Source organism: Danio rerio, chromosome 11, assembly GCF_052040795.2.
Source record: "Danio rerio strain M-AB ecotype USA chromosome 11, GRCz13ab, whole genome shotgun sequence".
Classification (NCBI taxonomy): domain Eukaryota; kingdom Metazoa; phylum Chordata; class Actinopteri; order Cypriniformes; family Danionidae; genus Danio; species Danio rerio.
This window is the reverse complement of record NC_141031.1, coordinates 18,221,985-18,249,287: the sequence shown is the minus strand read 5'-3', so window position 1 is coordinate 18,249,287 and position 27,303 is coordinate 18,221,985. Positions and strand designations below refer to the sequence as shown.

The following is a 27,303-nucleotide window of genomic DNA, read 5'->3' as shown; positions in this document are numbered from 1 at the left end:
TTCCAAACAATTTACAGATTTCTTTGTTGATCTGAATGAAAACAAATTCTTTATTGGTAAAAGCATAATAGTACTTTCAAGAGTTCACACTTAGATATTGCTTGACAACTGTAAGCAGGTTTGGCATGCTGTCCCGGGAGAGAACACTGAGCTCGGAGATAGTTGAGCCCAAGGCTCCCGCCAGGTCCATAGAGCATGTGAGGGGAGTACGAGATCAGGTGGTTCTTGAGAGCTCCCATTTTTTGTAAAGGAGAAAAGAAGGAGAAAAGGGTTGGATGGGGGGTTTCTTCGGAAAACGAAGATAAGGGAGTAATATCTAGCTAGGCTACTTATAGTGAGTTAGGATAGATCTGATTGGCTAAGTAATAAGTGTAGATAGGTGGCCAGCTGCAGTCAATTATATCACATGCTCCTCTCAAAATTAGTTTAAAAACTTCACTTCAAGAGTTCACACTTAGATATTGCTTGACAACTGTAAGCAGGTTTGGTATGCTGTCCCGGGAGAGAACCCTGAGCTCGGAGATAGTTGAGCCCAGGGCTCCCGCCAGGTCCATAGAGCATGTGAGGGGAGTACGAGATCAGGTGGTTCTCGAGAGCTCCCCACATGCATGAAGTTCGGGACAGCAGCCGTGTATTCGAAGAAACTCCCCAAAAGGCTTGAAATTCTATATCCGGCTGCTGGATATAGTAATTTGAAAAAGAGAAGGTAAAGGAGCTCCTTTGGAGCAAAGGGTGAAACAGGTTCCTGCGTGAACCCGAGCAGAGTTGGCGTGGGCTGTGAATACTCCTGTGGGAGTAGAGACTCGGGGAGACCCCTGCGGGGTCAGAGCCATGGGCTGGGCGGGAATCCTGCTGGGGTAACTATAAGGGGGAAGGGGAAGGAAGAACTCCGGCTGGAGAGAGGGGTGAAGAGGGGCAGGGGGGGCGGGGACTCCGAAGGAGTAATTTGCTTGAGGAACACTCCTTGTGGAGATAGAGCTGGGAGGTGGCGGCACTATATATAATTATTAATATATATAATTATTATATAATTATATTATATGGCTGGGTCATGCCCGCCCCCCTTGGGAGACTGGGTAGTTCCTCTGCTCTCGGGAAGCTGGTATGGTTGGGTCGTATTCTCTCCCTGGACTAGGCCCATGCCCTTGGTCGCTGGGATTACTGCGTCTGCTGGTGAGGGTCCTCTGAGCTTCCCTGAGATGGCTGTGGCTGAGTCAGATATAAGATTTGAAGGCGTCGGGAGACCACCTTCCTAGTGTTTGTATGTGTTGTTGCGATAGCCCTTTGTGTGCTGCTGTGGTGGCGGCTCCAATTCTGAATGAGTGACTGGATTATGAATCTGGTGGGAAGCCTGAATAGTCCTATGACTTTAAGGTAATTTTGGAACCAAAACATGTTACTGGGTGGTGTGTGTCGTCTATGAAAAGGGGGCTAGGGGACTTGCACTTAGTGTTTTCCTATAGTGTATGAAGCTAGGAGTATTTGGAACGGGCTTGTGGAGGAGGGAATATTGAATATGAAGATGCAATGTGCTTTCTGGATTGATCTGTTTACTTTGCTTGATGAGGAAGGAAATTGTTTCCTCGTCAATCAAGGTCAGATCTGTGATGGTGCGTGGATAGTGGGATTGAAATTTGGTTTTACTGTAAATTCAGAACCTCTGAGAAATCCGAAAAAGACGAGAATATACAATGCATCTAGAGTGTGGTCTGTATGAAAGGATAGGTAGCCTTTTCTGATTGTGCAATGCATTTGGAGAGTATGTTGTGTGTGTGGTGGGCAATCTGGTATATGGGGGGGGGGGGGTAATTCTGAATGCCTTTAATAAGGCTGGTTTGTGAATTAGCAATAGAATCAGAAATGGAGCCGTACATGAGTTTGTGAAAGAATTTAATTCCACTTAAATAGCTCTTGATGGAGTTGTCTTGAATGTGTTTGTAGAATGCAAGTATGTGATGTATAGACTGATTAAAAGCGGGGGAAAACAGAAATGAAGTGTTGTGTGGGGAATGGAATGTGTGGATGTGTTGAGCAGTGAGAAACTGATGAGGTGTTTTGGGGTAACTTAAAATGTATAAATAAATGTTGACGCCAATTGTGTATGCTGTGGTTATGGGATTATCATCTAAAAGGAGAGCTGGGGTCAGCTGCGGCTCTGCTTCTGATACCAGTTTCTGAAAATAAAGCAAAAAGAGAGTCAGCGATTTCCTATGCAACTATGAACATGTACAACAGTAAAAATGTATTATTTTTTTTCTGAATTCAGAATGTAGCGATGAAGAGCCGCCTTAAGCAGGATAATGATAACGCCCTTTATTAGTGCAGTGAACGGCAACTTCGTTGTAACTGTGCATGAGAATATTGGAGGCAGACTATTAATTTCTCCACGATATTGCCCGTTAGAAGCGCGTCGGCGGCCCTGATAATATACCCTACGGAGGGGGCGGCATCTGTGTAAAAAGGATATTCTGAGGATGAAATTGGATAGCTAATAAATGAATGGCTTCTATTCCAGCGCTTAAGGAAGGAAAGCATAAGCAGGTCGCATGCTTTAAGCGCCACCTGATGGTTACAAACCTTTATGAATTTCTTTTTTCTGTTAAACCAGGAGTCACCAAACATGGTACCCGCGGGCACCAGGTAGCCTACGAGGCTCTCGTGTGTTGCTCACAGGTCTGTTCTAAAAATAGCTCACCATAGCGCCACTTACTAGTAAGCTTTCTCTAATATAGAAGTAATCATTTAAAAATGTAAATATTTGCAAAGATAAATAAAAATAGTGTTGCACATTGATATATTAATTACAGGGTATTTCCTACCCTATTAAATCATTGTTGGTAACTTTTTGAGAATCATTAACATGGATGAATATTATTAATTATTACCAAAAACTTAAATTATAATTAAAAGTAAATTGAGCAACTTGTTATTTGAGAAGTGTTTATCAAACTGGTAGCCCTCCACGTTAATCGGTACCCAAGAAGTAGCTCTTAGTTTCAGAGAGGTTGGTGACTCCCGTGTTCCCCTTCGGTTGGGGAACTTCAGTGCCATGAATGGGAGGATTCGGATCAGAAGCCGCTTATCTGGAGAGTATTGAACGGGCCAATGAATGAAATTAATTGGCAGCGTAAGCTTGCGCAGGTGTGCGACATCTGCAATTATCTCAGCATATAAGCACACCTGAAGCCAGCAGACGCCATCCTTTTCGCTTCAGATCCTTTCTGAGTGAGTCGATGAGGGTTCCTCTTGCTGATCAGCACTTCAGAGCGAACGAGTGTGTCTCCCGGTCCAGAGTGGGTCTTCGCGGTGGCAGACGGTCGAGCTGGGTTTCTCCCTCGCCTGCGGTTCTTTGGGTCCGGTCCTCCAGAGCGGTGCGTATAGTTGCAAACTTTCCTAAAAGAGCAACACAGTCGTGCAGCACGTCCTTTTCAGGATGGCGCTCCGACTGTGCGTTTCTGGATGCGGGGGTTTCCTGGCTTCGGATGATGGACACGATCACTGCATTGCATGTTTGGGGGTCCAGCATGTTAATGCGGTGCTCGCGGGCGGTTCATGTCGTCATTGCGATGCCATGACCGTTGCACAGCTAAGATCGCGGCTAACTTTCGCAAGAGAGCGGGCCACCCCAGTTGCCTCCTGTTCTAAAAAAGCAGCGGGTGCTCGGGCAGATCTGAGGGTTTCAGCGGGAGATAATCCGCCGCCCATGGGCTCGCGGACCTCTCGCTCCTCACGGCGCTCCATCCAAGCTTCGGGTAGTGGGAGTGATCCGTCTAACCAGATGGTAGCTCTCACACTCGCTGACACCGGAGATCAGATGTCCTCCGCGGCATTGGAGGGTGGGCTTTCACTGTCCGACGAAGATCCGGACCCGCTCGCCCCCTCCGGGCAGGTGAGCGCTGTCAAATCGGATCCTGAAGCGGACATGTTAGCCGTGCTTTCCCGGGCTGCTTCGGCCGTGGGGTTGGAGATGGTTTATCCCCCAGCTCCGCGGCCGGACCGACTAGATGGGTGCTACGTAGAGGACCAGAAGGCGAAGCCTTCGAAGCCTCTCGTCCCCTTCTTCCCGGAAGTGCACAGTAGGCTCACGCAGTCTTGGAGGGCACCTTTCTCTGCCCGTGCTGCGTGTGCCTCCGCCCTCACCGCCCTTGACGGCGGAGCTGCCAGGGGGTATGAGGCGATCCCGTCAGTGGAGCGCGCTATCGCGGTCAATCTTTGTCCGCGCGGCGCCTCTACGTGGCGGGGTTTGCCCCGCCTCCCGTCCAAAGCCTGTAGGTTGTCTGCCTCCCTCGGAGCCAGAGCTTATAAGGCTGCGGGCCAGGCTGCTTCTGCTTTGCACGCGATGGCCACCTACCAGCGCTACCAAGCGCAGGCGCTGGCCGAGCTGCACGAGGGCGGGTCCAACCCAAGCTTATTACATGAGCTGCGCACCGTGACCGACTATGCTCTTCGGACTACTAAGTCCGCCGCGTGTGCGCTGGGGAGGACGATGTCCACACTTGTGGTTCAGGAACGCCACCTCTGGCTAAACCTGGCCGATATGCGCGATGTTGACAAAGTTCGCTTTCTTGACTCGCCCATATCCCAGGCTGGCCTGTTCGGCGACACCGTCGGTGAATTCACCCAGGAATTCAAGGCGGTGAAAGAGCAGTCGGATGCGATGGGCAATGTCATCTATCGGCGTGGCCGTAAGCCCGCTCCGCCCGCCGAGCCATCCACCTCCGCTGTTCCTCGCCGAGGGCGCCCGCCAACGAGTGCTGCCCCGCCCCCGCCTGCGCCTCCGGCCAAGCGGGCGCGGCGTACACCTCGAGAGCAGGCAGCCCCTCCTGCCCAGGGCGCCGTTAAGTCCGGTAAACGGACCGCGAAGCGTCCCTGAGACAGGCCATCCGGAGAAGAGGAAACTTGCTCTTTCCCCGCTGGAGGGCGGGGCCCCGATAACAACGGTACTTTTCAGTGCCACCAAAACATCAGTAAAAGAGCACTTTTTCCCTTCCCCGGATGTGACTGCACGAGTTCTGCCAGTCCGGGACGCGCTGCCTTCCGGCTCGCAGACTCTACGTGCTTCGCCAGTGGCTCACGAGCGCTGGGGGGACGGTCTCCCTTCCCTCAGCCCTCCAGCCCCCTCTCCGGAGTCAGGGTGTGGAGCCAGAGCGAATCGCTCTCCTCCAGCTCTTCCGCGGGACCCTCGTGCTTCCCGGATCAGCACACCCACTCCGCGCTGCCCCACCGCTGGTACGTCATCGATTGTAGCGATGACTCCATTAGCGAGGGCTCTGCCTGCCTGGTTAGCGCGGGCCAGCCCCTCGCGGTGGCTCATACGCACAATCAGACTCGGTTACGCGATTCAGTTCGCGAAACGGCCCCCCAAGTTTACGGGCGTGTATTTCTCCAGGGTCAACCCCCTGTCTTGCGAGAGGAGATTGCTGCCCTCCTGGCGAAGGATGCAATCGAGCCGGTTCCTCCAGCCGAGATGGAGAGTGGGTTTTACAGCCCATACTTCATCGTACCCAAAAAGAGCGGTGGGTCACGGCCAATCCTAGATCTGCGCGTTTTGAACCGCTGTCTGCACAGGCTGCCGTTCAGAATGCTCACGCAGAGGTGCATTCTCCAATGCGTTCGTCCTCAGGATTGGTTTGCAGCCATAGACCTGAAGGACGCGTATTTCCATGTCTCCATTCTTCCACGCCACCGCCAATTTCTGCGGTTTGTGTTCGAGGGTCGAGCGTGGCAGTACAAGGTCCTCCCCTTCGGGCTCTCTCTGTCTCCGCGGGTCTTCACCAAACTCGCGGAGGGTGCGCTAGCGCCCCTTCGGCTCGCGGGCATTCGCATGCTCAGTTGTCTCGACGACTGGCTGATTTTAGCCCACTCGCGGGAGCAATTGATTATGCACAGGGACAAGGTGCTTCGGCATCTCCGCCTACTGGGGCTTCAGGTCAACCGAGAAAAGAGCAAACTCGCCCCCGTGCAGAGGATTTCTTTTCTCGGGATGGAGCTGGACTCGATCACCATGGTAGCGCACCTCTCCGAGGAACGCACTCGCCTGTTGCTGAACTGTCTGAGGGAGCGCGACAGCAAACTAGTGGTCCCACTGAAGTTCTTTCAGAGGCTCCTGGGGCATATGGCATCCGCAGTCGCCGTCACGCCGCTCGGGTTGCTCCATATGAGACCACTTCAGCACTGGCTTCACGATCGGGTCCCCAGACGCGCATGGCACGCGGGCACACACCGGGTCTCGGTTACTGCGCTGTGTCGCCGCGCCCTCAGCCCTTGGAACGACCCCTCGTTCCTACAGGCCGGTGTGCCTCTAGGACAGGCGTCCAGCCATGTTGTTGTTTCAACAGACGCTTCCAACACGGGTTGGGGGGCCGTGTGTCGCAGGCATGCGGCTGCGGGCCTCTGGAAGGGTGCCCAGCTGCATTGGCATATCAATCGCCTAGAGCTGTTGGCAGTGTTCCTCGCTCTCCACCGCTTTTTACCGGTGCTGGAGCGGCAACACGTGCTGGTCAGGACGGACAGTATGGCGGCGGCGGCGTATATGAACCGCATGGGGGGTATGCGCTCTCGCCGCATGTCTCAGCTCGCCCGCCGTCTGCTCCTCTGGAGTCACCCGCGGCTGAAATCGCTGCGCGCCATTCACGTCCCAGGCACGCTCAATCGTGCAGCCGATGCGCTCTCACGACAGCTGTTAGGCCCTGGAGAATGGAGACTCCACCCCAAGTCTGTTCAGCTGATATGGGCGCGATTCGGGGAGGCCAAGATCGATCTGTTTGCTTCCCCTGAGAACGCTCACTGCCAGTTGTTTTTTTCCCTGACAGAGGGCTCTCTCGGCACGGATGCACTGGCCCACAGCTGGCCTCGGGGCATGCGCAAGTATGCGTTTCCCCCAGTGAGCCTGCTCGCGCAGTTTCTGTGCAAGGTCAGGGAGGACGAGGAACAGGTTCTGCTAGTTGCGCCCCTTTGGCCCAACCGGACCTGGATATCAGAGCTCTCACTCCTCGCGACGGCCCTCCCCTGGCGGATCCCTTTGAGAGAGGACCTACTCTCTCAGGGACAGGGCACCATCTGGCACCCTCGCCCCGATCTTTGGAACCTCCACGTGTGGTCCCTAGACGCGAGGAAGACTTAGGTAACCTACCAACTGCGGTGGTTAATACCATCACTCAGGCTAGAGCCCCCTCCACGAGGCGCGCCTACGCCCTGAAGTGGAGTCTATTCACTGAATGGTGCGTCTCTCGCAGAGAAGACCCCCGAAATTGCCAGATTAGTGTTGTGCTCTCTTTCCTTCAAGAGAAGTTGGACAGCAGGCTGTCGCCCTCCACTCTCAAGGTTTACGTGGCCGCCATCTCCGCTTCATAGCGCGGTAGCTGGCGGCACCGTGGGAAAGCATAACCTGGTCATCCAGTTTCTTAGGGGTGCTAGGCGAATTAATCCTTCTCGCCCCCCTCTCATGCCCTCTTGGGATCTTGCCCTCGTTCTTACGAGTCTGCGATCCGATCCCCTTGAGCCACTCGAATCAGTATCTCTAAGATTTCTGTCCCTGAAGACAGCTCTGCTGGTTGCGTTGGCCTCCATCAAGAGGGTCGGGGACCTGGAGGCATTTTCGGTCAGTGACTCGTGCCTGGAATTCGGGCCGGATTACTCTCACGTCATCCTGAGACCCCGCCCCGGTTATGTGCCCAAGGTTCCTACCACCCCCTTTAGAGATCAGGTAGTGAACCTGCAAGCGCTGCCCCCGGAGGAGGCAGACCCAGCCCTTTCTTTACTTTGTCCAGTTCGCGCTCTGCGCATTTATGTGGACCGTACTCAGAATTTTAGATCATCTGAGCAGCTCTTTGTCTGTTATGGCGGTCGGCAGCAGGGAAGTGCCGTATCGAAACAAAGATTATCCCACTGGATTGTGGATGCCATTTCACTCGCTTATTCGAGTCGAGGTCAGCCGTGTCCCCCGGGAGTACGTGCACACTCCACTCGGAGCGTTGCATCCTCTTGGGCGCGTGCACGCGGCGCCTCTCTAACAGACATCTGTAGAGCTGCGGGCTGGGCGACACCCAACACATTTGCAAGGTTTTACAATCTGCAAGTGGAGCCGGTTTCCTCAAGGGTATTAGGTAACCCTTTGGTGATTGAGGAGACAACTCGGTAGGGTGTTGAAACACGCTTGCTGCGCCATTCTCCCTAACACGGAGGTACGTGCGCCTTTTTTATCTGTCAGTAAAGTTCCCCGTCAGGTGAGCCCTGCAGATTCCTCCGTGGCCCCCAGCACTGACTCAGCGGAGGAGTCACTTGCTGGCCCACTACGTTGTAGGTCTGCCCGCTGGTCAGCCCGCGTTTTGGGTATAGGTGCCTGCTATGCGTGATCCCCACTAGGCGATCCCATATGCTTATTCCGCAACGGTTAAGTCCCCCCCCTGGGCGGACCCGTGTCTTCCCTCTCCGCTAACCAATCTTTTGCTATGCGTACTCCCCCTTTTTAGGGCTAGTCCATATGTAAATTCTGCCATCTATCCCCCCCTTGGGTAACGGATGGCCTCCGCAGCGTCCTCCCTATCGGGATTGCACGCTCCCAACGTACTGTCGTTTTTCCTAGAATTATCTAGATGCTCACGACTTCCCAAAAAATATATCTAAATCCGTAAAACTTCTGTTGAAGTAGGATAAATTAGGGCCAGGGACACGTTGGAGGACCGCGCCCCCCATGATGTGGGTGCGTCACGCTTGCTTGACTATCTCCTCATCGGGGGTGTTGGTAAGGTGCAGTCATTATGGCGCTTTCCATATTTCTCCCATTCATGGCACTGAAGTTCCCCAACCGAAGGGGAACGTTCGAGGTTACAGAAGTAACCCTTCGTTCCCCGAGGAGGGGAACGGAAGTGCCATATTCCGTCGCCATAATGGCTGTCCCTTAGCTGTTTGAAAGTCTCTTCAGCTTAAAAGGATGGCGTCTGCTGGCTTCAGGTGTGCTTATATGCTGAGATAATTGCAGATGTCGCACACCTGCGCAAGCTTACGCTGCCAATTAATTTCATTCATTGGCCCGTTCAATACTCTCCAGATAAGCGGCTTCTGATCCGAATCCTCCCATTCATGGCACTTCCGTTCCCCTCCTCGGGGAACGAAGGGTTACTTCTGTAACCTCGAACGTTAAACGCTAAAGACAACATTTTGAAGAAAGCTGAAAACCTGTAACCATTGACTTCCACAGGAAGGAAATGAATACTAAGGAAGTCAATGCGGCTGTCCGTAGTGCCCAGCCACAATTCATGGCACTTCGTATTCTGCCGCGCCCCGGAGTGCTATTTGTACATTTGATTAGTTTATTTTTGATAAAGTATGAATGCGTGTGTCTGGTGTGCATTAGTCTACTATCCCCTGTCGTAAGTGTGCCGCATCACCGCGCCGTCGGCGCCTCTGTTGCGCGACGCCATTCAGGCAGAGTTTGTTACGGCCAAGATCGGATTTAGATAATTTCTCTTCTACTCTTCTAGATTGATGCTGCGAGATGAAGTAGGTGAGTGACGAAAAGACATCCCTGCGGGATAATGCGTATGTGTGTTTGATGTTCTAAGATGGAGAGCAGTTGGTGCTTAGCGTGATCTTTCTTCCAGAATATAAAAGGGGACTAATTTGTCGATTTATTCAAGTAGCCTATTGATGCTTGAAATTCTATCACTCCAAATTGATGCTTAAGAATTCTATAGAGTGCTTAAGCCGAGGTTCTTCCGTGATGGGAATGCAAATATTAGAAAACCGGTCACTAAGTTTAGCTGGAGGATATTAGGGAGAGAGAGACGGGAAACTTCTAGTAGATGAATTACATGCAAATTCCGTAGTTATTGGCGAGAATCCAGCGGATCGGTTTTAAGGCATAAATGTGTGGGCTACTTCTGCATCTGAATGTTAAACGGACTACGCAATATAATTGTGACCTCCAATTAATGCCAGAAATTGGGTGGCGGGTGTAATGTTGATTGCAACCGAGCGTTGCAGCCGTCTAGATTAGAGAGATTGCTTGGTTTATAACGTGATAATTTAAAGCATCTTCCTTAGGCAGAATCATGCTGTTAATGCTGAAAAAAGGCAGAATTATGAGGAGATGAAAGAGCCGTTATTAGACGTTTTTAGAAACGTTCTAATGCCCATTTCAGTAGGGCTGATATGAATGTGCTTAACGGGGAATTGCTCTGTGATTTCTGGTTCAGCGTTGGTGGACGGCTAGTGAGGTTATGGGAAGGGAGCGCCGAGATCGGCTGTGATCCAGTAGATGAAACCTGGAATGAGAAATTCAGAAAATTAGGTCAGTTTGCAAACGTAATTCAGTAAAAGCTTAAACGTGACAAAAGTCGACAAGTAATTTCTGTTTTCACTAGACTTAGCACTTAGCTGACGGCGTATGCGTGGCCGCATTAGCAGCAAGTGTGTAAAAATGAGAGGGGAAAAAGCAATCATACGCAAGGTAGAGGGGCGGGGTACGTAGCCCGTAGGTGGTAAGGATAGCTGGAAGAGGAGGACTGGAGTTTGCACTGGAATCGGGAGCTGCAGGCTGGAAGAGGTGAGGTGGAAGTCCCAAGAGTTGCTTTATTGTCCGGGAGATTAGTTTAATCGTGTTTAGAATTAATGATTGCTGCAATATGTCCAAATCCAATATTGCTTTTTAATCCTTTCATTGATGCCCCAGGGAGGCGGAGTGATTGCGGGTATATTGTCTGTTGGGGATAGGGGGTGTGGCAGGAGCGTGTTATGTCCTGGGGGGGGGGCGGTGAAGACGTGAATTCGCAAGTCTTTTGGGTTTAATGCAGCAGCTTTGAATTGTGGTCCCAGCGTCTAGGAGTTTGGAGGAGTTCAGTGACAGTCGTTGTTGGATATGAGAGAGGCATGATGATGCTGGAGAAGGTACGTAGCGGAACTGGGGATTGCATTGTGATCTGGCTGGAGTGGATAGGCCTACGGCCTCTTGTTGGAGCCTCGGTCTCGAGCTGACTTTCATGCTGGGCTGGGTGTTGTTAAGACAGGGCTGGTGTTTCAGGGAGCGCAGAGCTTTCTTTCTTGTCTGTGGCTGCGCTGATGCTGTTGTGATCTCCGCCGCCGTCGATGTTGTTGTTGTTTTTGTCATTTTGTAGTTGCTGACGATGGTAGTAATGGTGGTGTGGTATTGTAGTTGATGAATAGTAGGAGATGTGGAGGATCCGGTTTGTCCGTGAGTAACTTTTGGAGGAGCTAGAGCGGACCTGTCGTTTGCTTCTTCGGAAAACGAAGATAAGGGAGTAATATCTAGCTAGGCTACTTATGGTGAGTTAGGATAGATCTGATTGGCTAACTAATGAGTGTATATAGGTGGCCAGCTGCAGACAATTATATCACGTGCTCCTCTCGAAATTAGTTTAAAAACTTCACAAAATGTTCAAATGTTGAGCAAGTTACCATTTAGACCTGATTGACAAATTCCCTTCCTTGATCTGTAAGGATTCTCACTGGTGCACCAAATATATTAAATGTTTTGACAATGCACAAGGAGACCTCCTCTGCAGATTTTGAGGTAAGGAGATATGCTTGCACCCATTTTGTAAAATAGTCAATAAGCACACACATGTATTGGTGCCCTTTAGATGTCATTGACAGCTTCCCAATCAAATGCACCCCAACCAAATCCCATGGTTCATTCACCTACACAGAATAAAGATATACAGAGGGATAGAATATCAAATATAATATAAAATAATATTATTTAATATAACATAATATAATATAAAGACAACGCAGTGACACAGTAGGTAGTGCTGTCGCCTCACAGCAAGAAGGTCGCTTTTTTGAGCCTCGGCTGGGTCAGTTGGCGTTTCTGAGTGGAGTTTGCATGTTCTCCCTGCTTTCGTGTGGGTTTTTTTCTGGGTGCTCCGGTTTCCCCCACAGTCCAAAGACATGCGGTACAGGTGAATTGGGTAGGCTAAATTGTCCGTAGTGTATGAGTGTGGATGAGTGTGTGTGGATGTTTCCCAGAGATGGGTTGCGGCTGGAAGGGCATACGCTGCACAAAAACATATGCTGGATAAGTTGGCGGTTATTCCGCTGTGGCGACCCCAGATTAATGAAGGGACAAAAAAAAAAGCCAAGACAAAAAGGAATAATATAATATAATATGATATAATATAATATAATATAATATAATTTAATACAACTATTGGAGTATACTCCTCCTGGAGTTTGATAGGTCTATTGATCTGGCAGGCAGAACACTGTTTGATCTACAGAGAGCATAAATGAATTAATTATTCCATTGCTTTTTGTAGAAACTACCACGGTTAAATTACAATTTTTATATTGAAGATTATCAGCAACATACCCACTTTTCGACATCAACACTCATTCCAGGCCCGTAGTACCTGCTGGAAATTGCTTGTGTGTTTTTTTTCTTTGCCACTGTCACCTCCGGCTTTACTGGGATGAAATTCTCTGAAAATGCAGTCTGCCTCTGCAGCACCCTTCACATTTTTTACTGAAAGCTGTTTTGCAGTGCCCTTATGACGGATATAAAACAGTACTCCATCTATTACAAAAACACAAATAGCTTAAAAAAAAAAAAAAAAACATGTATAATACCCTATACATTTTGGTTGAAGTGCACCAGTAAGTGTCCCAAGCCCAATACGTTTAAGCACAGTAATGAAGAACATAAACAATAAACTGTACAAAGTCTTACCATGGACAACATATTGGTGTGCATGCCGTCAAATGACATATTTCTCTACGTTTGAAATGCCAGGAGGATACATACCTTGACATTTATAATTTAATAAAATCCAACTGAGTTGTGTCCATTCTGGGATTAAAACCATAATATAATTTTATTTACACTGCTTACATTAGCAGTATTAAATGATTAAAAAGCTGACACTTACATGTGGCCTTACTTATAGATGCCAGGAGAATGAATTTCAAATAGTATGCAGTACATCAGAAGAATGTGTTGAAAGACATTGAGTCAAAGTGTTAAAACTAAATACATTTTATAGAAAAAAAAATCTTGATGGGTTAAAGACTTTCAGGTGTTTGCTGGACATTATCAGGTGCATGCTTTTTTTATTTGTAATAATAGATCATTTAAGCAATTTAGTGCTTTTTAAAGGACTGCAAACTTTATTTAACTGATAAAGTTTTTTTTATTAAATTAAACAACAATTGTGGATATTTGTATACTTAAAAGACAAATTCTTTTTATATACATAATTTGTGTTTTCAGTATAAATGTTCTGTAAATGAAATAGCTAGATATAATTACAACTTAAGCAATATCACAACCATTGTTGTACTATACTTTAAATCCTAAAAAAATAAATATATATAGAGGGAAACCATTTTCCTCGCCTCTGAAAAACCTGTTCCATTTGTGTTTAAAATAGTGATGAAAACCATATAAATGATGTAATGAAATGACATAACTATGACATAACATCACCACCATTGTGTTACTGTGCTATAAATCTTAAAAAATGAATATATATAGGAAAACCATTTTCCTCAATCTGGAAAAATGTACTATAAAAACATGTTCTCTTTCATTATTCCGTGTTCGACATCCTGTCACGATTGTGGATCTGTCTGTTCTTCTATGATGTGTCTGCGTGTGTGTATGTATGTGTGTGTGTGCGCGGTGTGGTGCGTTATGCGTTTACGTATATGCGTGTATGAGTGTGTGTGTTGGGTGTCTCTGTGTCTGTGTTAAGAGTCGCGTTGCTGTCAGTTGTGTTTACCTTATCAGCTGGGTGGTCACGTGTCGCTGTCACCAGCCTTGCCGTGCGCAGCACCGCTCAGCTGTAATCAGCGGACCACAGGTGCAGCGCATTACCGCGCCTATATATGTTCAGCGTTTCTGTCTCAGTGTCAGTTCGTTTTCTTCACGTCTGTTTGTCTGTGTCTTGTCAGGTTCCGGTCGCTGAGTTCTGGTCGTGTGTCGCGGGGAGAGCTCTGTGTTTGGACTCTTGTACCTTATCTGTTGGCGGCTCTCTGATCTTGTTCTTCAGTGCTCCCCGTTCGATTAATACATTTCCTGCTGCTCGCTTGACTCACTCATCATCTTCCTGCGTTCTTCCTTCTGTCATTCTGTCTGAGTCAATAAATATATTTTACTTGCAATTGGGTCTCCCTGTATTTCGTGACACATCCACCTTTGGGAAGGCATCCGTGCCTGACCTCTGCAGAAGCATCCAATTGCACCAAGGCTGGCTTGACAGACAGAAGCACGGGCCCAATAGCTGGTAAGGAACCACCCCTTTATCTAAATCATTCTGCACGCGCTGCTATTCCTCAGTTAACATTCGCTTCTCGCTGACTCTGTAACTCTACAGCTCGGTTGGATTACTATTGCTCCTTTTTGTGTCTTCAGGAGGACATATCTTTCAACCAGGTTAGTTGTGGTTTCGCATCCCTCAGATCTGAAACGCAAGTGGCCAGGTTCAAGGGGTCCGTTGTGAGGAAAAGTGTTCAAGCAGTGTCACCACACCATTTAAATTTGATTCCCCTCACTCAAATAAAGGCTTCGGCCCATGTGTTGACCCCTAGTTTGTCCGCTAAAGGGACTCATTGCACTAAAGGGACTCGCGAATCAGGTGGCAACAGCCTGGCAGTTTGTGTCAGCACCCGAATGGATAATTCAAACAATAACCAGGGGATACAGACCCCCGCGTTTCAATGGTTTCAGTCTCGTTATTTCCTAGTTCCAAAGAATAACATCTCTCTTCGTCCTATTTTAGATCTCAGTGTGTTGAACCAACATTTGAGGAAATACAGCTTCAGAATGTTAACACATGGTTTTTTCAACTTTCGGTCTTGTCGCATTCGTCCCATTTTATGAACACAAATGAACCAAAATAGCAACGGGAAACTTGTGGACTTGATATGCTGACACGCTGGAGTTTGTACAGCCCCATAAACGCAATAATATACAGTGAAAATGATAAATTACACCAAAACTAGCCACTTATTCAATTCTAGCGACTTACTTTGCTTCAATGTAAACAGTGCGCACCTGACAAAAAAATTCCCCAATCTGACATCACTGGGGTGGTTAGAAAAAAAAAGCTGATTTTCTGGAAGTGTCAAAAACAGACACATTTTCTTTCAAATTTGTGCCCTTGCGCTTTCAAATTTTTTATTAATATGGTATTTTATGATATTATAAAGTATTTTCACAAACTATTCTACCTTTTTTGAAATAGTTTTTTAACCTACAGTATGCTCTTTATGAAAATAAAATAGACTCTTCTAAAAGTTTACTCATAATAAAAAGGGAGAAAATTTACTCCCAAATAGTAAACAGAACACTCACTGAAACAGAACACTCACCACGAGTAAGTCTGTTAGTTAAGGGAACACAATTAATTGGGAAAAAGTGACTAATTTCTGGAAAAATGTCCAACTGATTTCAGACAGAAAAGCAGCAGTCTACATACCCGGGTCTCTCTTCTAGGTGAGTCGGGGCAAGTGCTGCTCGGGTGGTACAAATACAAAAAAAGAAACATTAAAAAATGACAGCACATTGCTTGAAGAGCTGTGCTTAGTCTATATTTGCAGTCTAGGTGACGTTTGAAAATGTAACTCACCATCGAGGAGATACAACGCTCGTAGCGCCAACATAAAATTCAGTCAATGCTTGCATTAAACTGGTTCCCTCCTTAAAATCCCCATAGAATATTACCATAGAGTTTTTGAAGATTGCAAATAAAAAGCTCTGTGTTCAAACACAGTTCCTTACACTTGCTCGTTTTGTCCAATTGAATAATCCTTACACAAAAATACAACTTTTAGCACTTTTGCATGGTAAATGCAAATGCAAAAATTGAAAAGCTAAAATTAGGCTATAAACAGATGACAATTTTTTAAAATTTATTTATTAACATACACATACATACACACACACACACACACACATATATATATATATATATATATATATATATATATATATATATATATATATATTTATATATATATATATATATATATATACACACACACACACACACACACACACACACACACAAACACGCCAGTCAAATGAAGTCGCAATGTGCAGATGGATGTTATTGAGTCTCTACCCAAAGATAAAACCTCAGCATTATAGACCAGCCTTGAGCAGTTTGAGTGCTTCTGGAAACTACATGCTACAAAGAATACTTCATCAGCCGTTTGTTAAAGGAAGGATCATTAAAGACTACTGATGGACTATGTCAGAACCTGGATCATTTTCTTCCTCCATTTCTCAAGTGTAAGTACGTGCGATTAAAGTTGTTGCCTCATTTACTCTAGCTTGCAAATGTATTTAGTTGTGATTTGTTACTTATGACCGCGTGTACTGTGTCAGGTTAACTCGCTATATTCACATATCACGTGTAAAGTCACATTAAAAACGCTTTGTTTACAGACCTCTGTGGAGGAGGGTAATGTGTGTATGTGTGCGGTGTCCTCCTCCAAGAAGGGTAATGTATGTGTGTGTGTGTGTGTGTGTGTGTGTGTGTGTGTGGTGTCGTCTGAGAAGGAGGTAATGTGTGTGTGTGCGTGTTTCCTCCGAGGAGTAGGGCAATGTTTGTGTGTGCGTGTGTGCGTGTGTGTGTGAAAAGAGCAGAGTGTGACAAGCTAGGAGATCTCCTCACCAAAATAGTTTACATGTATTTACATTTACCCACAGGCAGCCAAAATCCTCCCCTTACACTATGAAGCGTGTATGAACTGTGACTGATTTTATATTGTTGATTAGCTGCTGGGCATTTCACTCTGTCTCGCGCTGAAAGCAGTCAGTATCGACCAATTGCAACAGGCTGTCATCGGTCCAATCAGCGCAGCTTAGCTTCGCGCTAAGGAGGGGTTTGGGAACAAATAAATTACTAAGCGATTCATATGGTAGTCACTGGGATAATCAGGTAAGAATAAATGCAGATTACAAGATAATGAAAGTAGGGCTGTAACGATACACCAAACCCACGATTCGGTTCGTATCATGATTTTTGACCCACGATTCAGTTCGTATCATGATTTCTTTTTTTTCTTTTTTTTGTAGGGGGTGGGAAAAAAAGATTTGTAAAACTTTTTTTTATTAAATAACATTTGAAAAATCTTTATAAACTGAACATCAAAGAACAATATTAACTGTGCAAATTATTAACAATATAAAAAGCCATATATAAAATAAATAAATAGCCAAAGCTAAATCACTTTTGTTTTCTTTGTAATTAAATACTGTTGAAAAACCAAACAGAACTAAACTCCATTGTGTAGATGGTTCAAGCATGTTGAAAATTCTTTTTCAATCAAGTTCTCTTACATAGAAAAAGTAAATTAAATGGCTACTAGGGATGCTCATTTTGGTTAATTTTGCTAACCGACAACCGCCGCTCATTAATCGGTTATTAACGGTTAACTGGTCAGATTACTATTAATTTTATATTAAACAAATTGACGTGTCTATTTTTGTCTGACACATTAAATATTGCATTTTAAAATACTGATTTATTTTTACATTCTAGCATATTAATAACAGAACTGAACAACTGTAGCGACGGGGAGTGACACTGACAACAGAAGGTAGGATCTAATATGCAGGTTTATTCACAATAAGGCAAGCAGTGGTCAATAACGGCAAACAGATGTATGAGGGCAATCCAGAGTCGCAGTCCAAAACAGGCTAGAGGTCAGAAAGGCAGGCGGCAGGCAAAGACAAAGAGGCTAACAAGGCTAACGGTCAGTACACAAGTTAACAAGACAGGGAAAACGCGTTGTAATGTCACCTTACAGATAAACAAGACTCGGCAACATGTGTGTGGAACAAAGGGGTATAAATAGTCCAAACAATCATTGTGTGAGTGGCTTCAGCTGTGAGAGTGCAATCAGAGTGGATCTGGAACAGGTTGTGTGTGTGTGGCATGACTGGGTGTTGTAGTCAATAACATGGCAGATATGTAGTTCAATGAGTGTGAATGTTTGTGTGTGAATGTTTACCAGCGAAATCTGGGGTCCGTTCTTCGTACGTGGATTACTCAGTTAGCTGGATTTGGATGTTGACGATTTGACGCGATCCAGGGGTCCGTTCTTCGTACCTCGCTTAAATGATCTAAGATGATTTGGAAGATCCTGGATCTTTTAATCTTGATAACTGACCTCTCGCTTATTTGGTTCTTCAAACAAGTTCGCGAATCAGATTAGAATGTCTGGATGAACTGATCTGAGATCGCTGCGTGTGTTGTTAAGGACAGATCTATCGATCCTCGAAATCATGATCAGCAATGCAACGATTGGCTGACGGCACAGCAGCGTAATGACATCATCTGATTAATATTCAATTATCCATGTGAGCAAAATTACATCAAATTAGCAGTAAACGGCTTGTAAAATATGACACGCAGTAACTTCACATTTGTTGTGAGCTGCAGGCTTTACACTTTCATTTGTCAAGACAAGAGTATTCATCATGTATTTCAATGCAAATCAATGTATTTAGTTCTACATTTAGAAAAGATTTTCTTTATTATAGTACAGTTTTTTAATCGGTGTAAAGAATAACTGGTTGTTTCCAAAAGCATTTTGATATTGGTAAAGGCGTCTGCAACTTTTGTGAAGCATCAAATCACTGGCATATTAACTGTCAAAACATGTTTATGACTGCATAAATATATTATTGCTTTTAAAAAAAAGTCACATATTGTGCATTTCTATTATACACAATTTGTACTAAAGCGATCTAAAAAGTTCATATCAATAAGTTTTCTCTTTGCACCACCAGGTGGCAGTCTTTGTACTTTCATTTTGCGGGTGCAGATTGCATACGTTTTATTAATATGTAAAACTTTATTTTTTTTTTATTAATGACTATAACTTTATATATATAGTTAAAAACTACTATTTTCCCAAGTGTATATAACTTTTACTGTAAGAAAATATCAGAACTCGGTACATACTTTCTGTATTATCTTTGCTTGAACTGAGCCGATCTAATCCTGTTTATATGATTTGAACCTGCTCCCGATCAGGTTTGACCTAGCAGATCTGTTGCCATGACAACAACTCTCGGATCAGCTTTGAAGAACGAAACGATCCTGGATCGTGTCAAATCGTCAATATCCAAATCCAGCTAACTGAGTAATCCACGTACGAAGAACGGACCCCTGGATCGTTTCGTTCTTCAAAGCTAATCCGAGAGTTGTTGTCATGGCAACAGATCTGCTAGGTCAAACCTGATCGGGAGCAGGTTCAAATCATATAAACAGGATTAGATCGGCTTAGTTCAAGCAAAGATAATACAGAAAGTATGTACGCAATCTGCACCCTCGAAATGAAAATACAAAGACTGCCACCTGGTGGTGCAAAGAGAAAACTTATTTATATGAACTTTTTAGATCGCTTTAGTACAAATTGTGTATAATAGAAATGCACAATATGTGACTTTTTTTAAAAGCAATAATATATTTATGCAGTCATAAACATGTTTTGACAGTTAATATGCCAGTGATTTGATGCTTCACAAAAGTTGCAGAAGCCTTTACCAATATCAAAATGCTTTTGGAAACAACCAGTTATTCTTTACACCGATTAAAAAACTGTACTATAATAAAAAAAATCTTTTCTAAATGTAGAACTAAATACATTGATTTGCATTGAAATACATGATGAATACTCTTGTCTTGACAAATGAAAGTGTAAAGCCTGCAGCTCACAACAAATGTGAATTTACTGCGTGTCATATTTAACAAGCCGTTTACTGCTAATTTGATGTAATTTTGTTCAATTTTGCATGGATAATTGAATATTAATCAGATGATGTCATTACGCTGCTGTGCCGTCAGCCAATCGTTGCATTGCTGATCATGATTTCGAGGATCGATAGATCTGTCCTTAACAACACACGCAGCGATCTCAGATCAGTTCATCCAGACATTCTAATCTGATTCGCGAACTTGTTTGAAGAACCAAATTAGCGAGAGATCAGTTATCAAGATTAAAAGATCCAGGATCTGCCAAATCATCTTAGATCATTTAAGCGAGGTACGAAGAACGGACCCCTGCAGTGTTTAGCACAGAAGAGCAGAATAATCTAAATAAAATGAACAAAATAAATAGGACTGCCCTAAATAATTTTCACTTAAATAATTAATTTATATTACAAAACGAAAATACTGACTGATTCTTTTTAAAAACCGGCATAGGCAGTTTTTTTTCCAATCATATGTTTTTTTTTTCCGTCAAATAAAAATAGCTGACTTCCTTAAATTGGTCGCTTCAAGGAAAATATGCATTTATTGGCAAATGTGTCTGTAGGCACGGGTTATACGTTATCGTCCCGCAAATTAAGTATGCCTTGCAGTTGAACAAGGGGCCGAAAACAAGGCGCACCTCACTGCCTTTATGTTGACAAGGAAAAAAGAGGCGCGGTCCTCTTATGAAACGACTGAATCAGCTGGGTATAGATTGTGCAAAATTGTTGCTGTCTGTGTTGTTACAATTGTAATATTTAATACTATTGTGATATTCAAGATTTGTACATTCATACAGCTCTGGATAACTTAAAACAGCGATTAGACCTTCAGAGCGGCATTAATGCGTCCTGAAGTAAAGCGAAACGGCTATAAACTCCAGCAAGATAGAGTGATTATATGCAGAGCCATATACCTTTATCTCTAAATAAAGTATAACTATAGAAACTGTGTTCATCTTAACTGAAAGCTTCGTTGTGTTTCCTGACCTCAAGCATCGCGCACCTGTCAGTCAGCACTTCCAAAGTTTCAAACAGAAAGCGCACAGCACGGTTACAGAAAAGTTTGGCCTGTTATAATTCACTTACCTTTTGGCTACTGTTTCACACTGAGGCTTAATGCCTGTGCTGCAAACCACAAGTCAAGTAAACATTAAACAAATAAACAACTTATTTCTCTCAAGAATGCCAAACTCGTTTGATTTAAGGGAGTTGAAAATTCTTCAGAAACACCATCATGTCAACATTGCAGGAAAAAACGTGACAACTTTCCTTACTCTGCGGAGTCGGGGCATCTGGTGAACGCCCATCCCTCTCTGCGCAGCCACATTAACAGTGTGAGCAAAGCATGGTACACTGTAAAAAATAAAAAGTTGAGTAAACTTAAAATTCTAAAGCAACCGGCTGCAAAGAAATTTTGAGTTTACTCAACTTCAGTGGTTGAAGTTGTGCCAAATTATTTTTTAAGTTGACTGAAATGGCTGGTTTAAGTCATGACAACTTTCAAGCCTAAGTTCATCTAACTTGTCATTATGAGTTTGCCTAAAATTAAACAGGGGTTGAGTAAACTGTAATAAATGAGTTGGCACAACTTAACAGAAGTTCAGTTAACTCAAAGCTGTGCAGCTGGTTGCCTTAATTTTTTAAGTTGATTTAATCTTTATCTTTTAATTCATAATTTTATGGAAATCTTATATCTGCGCTTCTCAAACAAATACCTGTATGACTCTAAGTATGAAGTTAAGAGATTACAAAACACACTATAAAACACAATATCAAAGAATATATTTATTGACAATTCTGCAAACAGCTTTCTGTCCAAATGAAATGTACTGCAGTCCAGAGAAGAAAAAGAGGCAACAAAAAGGTAAATCCTCAAATCCTATATTGCATTTTAAGTGCTCGATATATATATATATATATATATATATATATATATATATATATATATATATATATAAGTTAAGCAAAAGTAATATTTAAAATGCTTGCACTATCAACATTTTTTTCAAAGTGCAAGAGTAATTAGTTTTGTCACGATATTTTAATTTTGTTACCCATCAGTTCTATAATTTTAAAAACGTCCATTTCCTGCTAACATTTGAGCGTTGTTGACCATGTTTTAAACACTGTTACATTGCCATTGTGTTCACATGCTCAACAGAAAAGACTGATTGGGCGTGAAGATCATCAGTTCACCAAACTCACTGCTGTTTACTGAGTGCAGATACAGGGACACTTAAGAATTTCACATTGATCAACTGGTCTGTGTATAAGCTGACACAAGTGTTACGCTGATGGATCGACTATGCGACGTTTTGAAACACTCCAGTTTGTGTGTGTGTGTGTGTGTGTGTGTTTGCACTCCATGAACATCAGTGAAGAGCAGTGAAATGGTGAACTTCTCAGCCAATCACAGTCATTTATGTTGAGCGCTTGAACACAACAGCCAATCTATCAATTGGTGGGAAATGGATGTTTTTAAAATTTGAAAATGTAAAATCAAAACTGAATTTAAGTTTCGTGACAACACCAAGAGTAACACAATTTCAGTGTACAAACAAATGCATTATGTTTTTGAAATACTGGACTCTTGCTGAGCACTGAGGATCAAGGCCAATAAACACTTTCTGAATAGTTTCAAAGATGTGTTTCAGTTCTTTGGGGTAGTTCATAATAAGGAAATTAATCAAACCAAAGAGGAGAACAACAGCTGTCGGAAGATCTTTTCCAGCACGATTTGCTCTTCCAGAACCACAGACAGGCACCTTACATTTAGGTTGGTCTGATGAGTGGCAACATCATCTTCAACAGTGCTAAGGATGTCCATCTCCATCTCTATTGTGCAAATATCTTCTGGCTCTGTGTCCTGCAGTAAAAAGAAACACAAAAAGAGGATGAAAAACAATTTTTACTGCTAAATCACAAACATCTCCAAAAAGCAAGGTAAAAAAAGCAAAGGCAAAGCAACTTAATTTGGAAACTGAAGGTAGTAATGTCAGTAACACAGTCATTTAAATACCTTCTATTTATAAAACATTTCAGGTAACACTTTTATAATAATGAATCATTTATTAAGCATTAGCAAATAGTGAATTGATTATCCGTTAAGCATCAACTCTACATGAATAAACATTAGTAAGCTATTTAATAAGTACTAGTATCTAATAAATAAGTACTAGTATCTATTAAATAGATACTAGTACCTAATGAATAAGGACTAGTATCTAATACATAAGTACTAGTATCTATTAATTAGGTAGTAGCATCTCAGTAATAGGTACTAGTACCTAATGATTAACTACTAGTAGATAAAAATATGCACTAGTCACAGCTGGAATACATACTAGTCAAAACTGAATAGTTGATATCTCAATTAGAGATCCCATAAAAATGAATGGGAAAATTTTTAATTCATTACGAGTAACAACAGAATAGTTACTAGTCACTATTAAAATAAGTACTAGTAACTAATAAATAAGAATTAGTATCTATTTAATAAGTACTAGTATCTAATAAATAAGTACTAGCAACTAATAAGTACTAGTAACTAATAAATAAGTACTAGTATCTAATAAATAAGTACTAGTAACTAATAAATAAGAACTAGTATCTATTTAATAAGTACTAGTATCTAATAAATAAGTACTAGCAACTAATAAGTACTAGTAACTAATAAATAAGTACTAGTATCTAATAAATAAGTACTAGTAACTAATAAATAAGAACTAGTATCTATTTAATAAGTACTAGTATCTAATAAATAAGTACTAGCAACTAATAAATAAGTACTAGTAACTAATAAATAAGTACTAGTATCTAATAAATAAGTACTAGTAACTAATAAATAAGAACTAGTATCTATTTAATAAGTACTAGTATCTAATAAATAAGTACTAGCAACTAATAAATAAGTACTAGTAACTAATAAATAAGTACTAGTATCTAATAAATAAGTACTAGTACTTAATGGAAAAGATACTAGTATCTAAAATATAAGTACTAGTAACAAGAAAATAGATACTAGTATGGGCTATAGAATAAAAGTTAAAACGGCTTGCCATAGGTCATCAGCTATTGTCACATTAAACCAAATGGCACCACTTTACAATTGAAGGGCATTAATTATGGTTATTCACAGGTTAGTCATTTTGATCAGAAATTCCCAACATGTTTTAATTATTAAAAATGAAATTTGCTTTATAATTATTGTTGCAGCACCTGTTTTCACTCCCTGGTCAGCCGGACTCAGTCATGGTTGTTCTACTAAAGACTAAGTGATGAAAATGTAGCATCCTTTACAGAGGTGAAAACAGTGCTACAAACTTTTCTTTTAGGGAACAAACTGTTTTGTAACTTCAAAGATTAATTACCTGCATGAATTCCAATATTGCACACAAAAAGAGAAACTCCATGGTAAACTCCATAAAGTTTAATATGCCCCCCTTTAATCAGTGATATGATTGAATGCAAAATAATAACTTGATTGTCCAGTTGGTCCAGGGCGGTCCTGATTATCTCTCCATATCGCCCACCACATGATCCATAAAACTTGATAGCGTATTCATCCGAAAAAGAGAAGGTATCTTTGAGGTTGGTTTGAGTAATCCTGTAAAACTCAGCATAGACCTACAAACAGACCATAAAAAAATGAATAGTATGAATTGTGAACAAGGGTTATACATTTTGAAATAAATAATCTCAAATGCAAACTTGCCTAAACTCCCAAAAACATGCAGGCCACTGTTTTCGGACATCAGCTACAGGAGGTTAAAAAAATCAAATAGTCAGTAACTGCAGCAGACTGTTAATGTGCTAATGTCAAATGTGATTTTAATGCACCTACAGTCTTTAAAGAAGACAGAAGCAGTCTGCGAACAAACAAGGCTGCTGCCAGGATGGTCCTTGATAGCGATGTAGTCTGTAGTGTAACTTCTCAGCTACTGTTTACAAATTTACAAAACTTACACTGCATTCCAAACCTATAAAAAAGTAAATAAAAATGTAACATTGCAGGTCAAATTGTTTTCATAAATTAAACTGATGTTTTTAAAAAGCACAATATAAAATAAATATTGCAAACATAAAAAGAGAAGATTTAAATAATACATACATACATGTTACTTAACTCATAAATGGTTAATGTATGCCAAATAAATAATCATAAAAACCACAAGCTCCTGGAATACTATATGTACACTACTAGTGACTGTATATTTAATATGGTATGCTAAATATTATTTTGAAGTGGTTTTAATGTTATCGCATTGCTGTTTTAATACAGACACAACAGGGTTAACAATACAGTGGTGGCCGGCCGCTCAGATATGTCTGTTTGCAACAACAATATTTCACTACATTTCCCTCCAGTTTAAGAAGCAAATTAACGTTAAACAGTCCTTCAAATGAAGCAAACTTTACAGGTGGCTAGCTTGTTAGCCCGAGCTTGTCAGAAATGATCTTCACACGATGTAACTTAGTTTTTTGGGAACATAACATTACATTTTACTTTAGATTTGCACGCTATTTAGATTAATTTTGATAATAAAGCTAAAACAAAGCTTACCTGAATCAGGAGATGGCAGCTGCTGCTGGTGAGAGGACACCTCGTGCAAAATGGCTACCGAAGACAGACTGAGCATGTGCAAAGACGGGAAGTAGATGATCCAGTGAAGAACTCAAGATGTAAAGTCTGCTCAACTTAAGTATTTACTTTCATTGAACAAACCAGTTTTAAACCTTCAGTTAACTCATTTTTAAAAGTAAACTCAACACTGAGCTCAAAATATGTCCACCCAACTTACAATTTTGATTTGAGTTAGCAATTTGCAAGTTGGATTTTTTACAGTGTAGCGGTGAAAATCTGGCCGATTTGACAGCATTGGCAATGTTTCTGCCGTTGTCTGTTGTCTAGAGGGGTTACGTTGGTTTTGCTTTTGATATTCCTGACACATTCAGACGGTTCCTTACTAAGAGCTCCGGCGAGCTCTCCCGGCTAAACGCATATTGCGAAGGCTTAAACAGAGCAGTGCTCGTAATGTCGAGCGAAAAAAAGTGTTTCTTCACGTTCTTCTTCAATAAGCTCAACTTTTGCAGGCACGCGTGACGTTATTGGAAAGGTAGTCACGGGGTGTGTCGTGATTCTCCCTTATCACACCGTGACACAGGATCGTAGATCGGAGTTTCGCGATTTCGATTTCATATCGTGTATCGTTACAGCCATAAATTAAATGTATTACTTTTTCCTGTAACGCAGTAGTGTAAGCCATTACTAACACATTTTCAGTAATATTGTACTCAGTAGATGTTCAGTAACGCTTGCATTACAACAATTTTTTTTTTACCCACAGGTTAACAATTAACAAATAAAAAATCCTGCAAGTAAGTTCTATTTCCTTTTCGCGGTTAGTGAACATACGGGTGTGTTATCATTAATATACCCCTGGCTACTGGAACTTTTTACTTTGAACGCGGAATGATTTCAGCCTCTGAGCTCGTGGTCCAAGGCTATTGGCTCAGCCCAGTTCACAGCAGTGGAAAAGCAGCAAATAAATGAAAGTGGCAGAAGACAGTATATTTGCAAGATGAACGTACGCTCATATGGTGTTATTTCACAGACAAATGTCGTAAGCGCAGTATTAAAAGTCGAGAGTGCATTCATGTAATGCGAGCGAATCTCTTTTCTCAACCGCCGGTTTCCTCTGTTTATGCACAAAACTGCTTGCAAGCTCTCAAATATACGCTGCCCCCACTAAAAACTTCTCATACGCACTCAAAACACTCGCTGCTCATGTGTGAATTATCTGCTCTCACTCTGTCTGATTATGCAGACTCATCATTTCGTTTCATTTCTATGGCTTAAAATGACTGAGGTTGAGGGGGTTGGTCCTCTAATTGCACTTATACTGAGAAAGCTATGTTCACCATGTTCACTTTATGCAAGACAGTTTTGTGTTGTGAACCACTTGAATTTAAAATGAATATAATAATGGCAAAAAACTAAGAAAAGAAAAAGATCTACATCTTGTCATAGCACTGGCATTTACATATATGGTTGTTGTCTAATATGTATATTCCCAAGCTATTCACAGATATTGCCAGACAATCACTTTACCTCTATCATACTTTTAACAGACTTAGATCATTTGTGATTCTGGCTGTCATGCTTTTTGTATTGTCTTGAGCCTTCACGTTGCCAATTATATACTACAGCAGTGTTTCTCAACTGGTGGGTCACGACCCAAAAGTGGGTTGTGGGAACATTTTCAGTGGGTCACGGCGTATGTGGGGAAAAAATAACTAAAGTTTATTTTTTAACGTATTTTGCTTATACCGGACTTTTATTTTGAAATGCGCGCATGAGCTGTACCTTTAGTAAATTCTACCGTTAGAAATTCTATAGAAACAAATTTGTCGAGGCGCAAGTACGACCCCGAATATGTTATGTATGAATTTAAATATATTAACGACAAAAAAGGCTTAAAGCCTCAGTGTGTTGTATGTAGGGAGGTGCTCACACAAGAGAGCATGAAGCCTTCCAAATTAAAAAGAGATTTAGAAACCAAACATTCAGGCTG

At 42.7% G+C, this 27,303-nt stretch overlaps 1 long non-coding RNA gene across 1 annotated transcript in view; it reads right to left on the bottom strand.

Annotated features, from left to right (window-relative positions):
* Positions 1-25,920, bottom strand: part of LOC148679633 (uncharacterized) — a 114,782-nt gene extending 88,862 nt beyond the window's left edge. Inside the window, exon 1 of the long non-coding RNA XR_015944899.1 lies at positions 25,697-25,920. This is a non-coding gene — a long non-coding RNA (uncharacterized LOC148679633). The remainder of the gene's footprint in view (positions 1-25,696) is intronic.
* Between the last annotated feature and the right edge of the window lie 1,383 nt (positions 25,921-27,303).